The following is a 2,374-nucleotide window of genomic DNA, read 5'->3' as shown; positions in this document are numbered from 1 at the left end:
GGAGAGTTGGATTAGTATTTGGGAAAATACTAATTTAATACTATTGAATTTGGTAAAATTCAATTCATAGACACTTCTGCTTAAAAGTAGATAATGTCAAGAAATACAATGAAATTTCTTAGTTTTAAGCAGAGAGCATGCTGGCTAGCACATCATTAAATAAATGGAAATTTAGATAACTTCTGGATGCAGTTGGTTTGACATTTTTGGGGGATTAGTAGGTATGACTGACTTCACATACAGTTTAATTCTGTTTTGAAAGGAGATGTAACATGAAACAGTGGAACAAGTACAGGGTCTGTCTCTGATTTTAGACAATGTCTTCTCTTTGTAAAATGGAAATAGTACTTACCACATAAGATATGAAAATTAAATAGTTAATTTATATAATTGCTCAAAATATGTTCTATCCATCACTCTCCTCTTAATAAGGAAGGTGGATTGGGTAAAAATCTGTGGAATAGGAATCTAGCACTTAGATATTCTGATTTTGCTAATCAATGTATTTGTGACCTTGTTTTCCAGTGTTGCAGTCAAAAGTCAAATAATGGAGTAGATTGGTACCACTATAAATTAATGTCACTTATCTCAAATGGGCTGTTACAGCTCTGCCATCCCATTATATTTCCTGCGTCATCTATTCTTCTACTTTTCACAGTGACTATTTCAAATTTTCTCCAACCTTACGACCTCACATCTCTTTCCTTCTGTCTCATCCCATCTTGCTTTTTCTACCTCAGTTAATGACCTTGGCTCCTATATCATAAACACTATAAAAACTATCAGTTGGGAACTTCTTCAACTTCCTGGTATCCAAACATGAGAACTTGTTTTTACTATGCCTTAAGAGAAGGTATCCCTTCTCTTGTCTAAAACCAGTCTTTAGGGGCTAGGGATATAGCTCAGTGGTTGAGTGTCTGCCTAACATGCATGAGGCCCTGGGTTCAATCCCCAGTACTGCCCCCCAAATAAATAAATAAATAAATAAATAAAATTAAATAAACCAATCTCTACATCTTTGTTTTACATCCCATTCCTTCCCACCCTCATGGAAAACTTGTTATTGGTAATCCCATCTTTTCCCTAAATATTCAATATCTGCCTCTCTGAAAGGATTTTTCTGTTGATACTCACTTCTTCCAAGGATTTGGTCTACCCCTTGAACCTTTCTCTATTTCTCTCCTCTCACAGCTATTTTCTGTAAAGTGATCTTTATATTCATTGCTCCCATTTTCTTACCTCTTATTTACTCAAAAAAATCCTCATTGCTTCAGAGTCAGCTTTCCTCAAAGTCACCAGACATCTCCATTTTGCTAAAGACAATGACTGTTTTATTTTGTTGTCTCTCCCTGAATATCTCAAAGGTATTTTGAACTCAACATGCCTAAAATTGAACCCAGGATCTTCTGTTCTGAGCCAGATACTTTTTTTGTTCAAATTTGCTTCTCTCCAGAACTTACCTGTTCTTAGTATATAACACTGATTAAGTCTTTTATCTTCCTGACCCTTCTCATATGAACTAATCATCTTTTTTTTTTGGCTTCACTTTCCATATATTTCTTGGATCCACCCAAGGGATGCTTCCCATGTCTACAGCCTCCTTATTATCCTGTCATAGACTATTACATTGTCTTCCTAACTGGTTGTCATGTACTCTCTAAGCTATTCTCAACAGCAGAAACTTTTTCTGAAACATAAATTTCATCATGATACTCTCTTGTGTAAAACACAGTAGCTTGAACTCTTAGGCTACAAGAGCTGTTTTCTTGGCCTGAGACACTCTTTTCTCTTTATGTTTCTTTAAACTGATTCTTTTCAGTGATCAGTTCACATCTTACTTAGCTGAGCTTTTCTGAATCCCCCAAAACCAAGTTCATAATGACCTTTTTTTTTCATCACTGTGACAATTTCACATTTGCGTCATTATTGGGTTTATGCCTCAGACATTATTTCCTGAGATAGTTCATGTCTTTGACTCATCAATGAATCTTCCACAAAAGAGTAAATAAATGAATGAATACTATATTTCAAGAAAACTGTACACATTCTTAGGGCAGGAGAGACAGAGAAACTAAAAACATTTATTTAGGACTTCTTAAAAAAAATCAAAATGGAGAAATTTCCTTCCTTTAGTAGAGACAACTAGCTGTCCACCACAAATTCATGTTTCTCTTTGGTAATTTGGAAGGATTGCTGAGTCAAGTACTTGCTAGAGACATCTGTCAGCTCTTTCACCACTGATGTGTGGGCATCTGATTAGTTGTTGCCATGATGCAAGTTGCAGTTACTTGTTTTATTTGTAGGTCAAAGCAGTAGTATCATTTTTCCTAATAAGACCTAGAAGTAGAGAATTCCAAGACTCTAGGGAAAGGTG

General features: G+C 35.3%; 1 non-coding gene across 1 annotated transcript; it reads left to right on the top strand.

The window, feature by feature from the left end:
- The first annotated feature begins 887 nt into the window (after positions 1-887).
- Trnav-aac (transfer RNA valine (anticodon AAC)) lies at positions 888-963 on the top strand. Its single transcript has one exon. It is a non-coding gene; the product is annotated as a tRNA-Val (tRNA).
- Positions 964-2,374: the final 1,411 nt, after the last annotated feature.

Source organism: Castor canadensis, chromosome 15 (genome assembly GCF_047511655.1).
Source record: "Castor canadensis chromosome 15, mCasCan1.hap1v2, whole genome shotgun sequence".
NCBI classification, from domain to species: Eukaryota; Metazoa; Chordata; class Mammalia; order Rodentia; family Castoridae; genus Castor; species Castor canadensis.
This window is presented reverse-complemented; position numbering and strand designations above follow the sequence as displayed.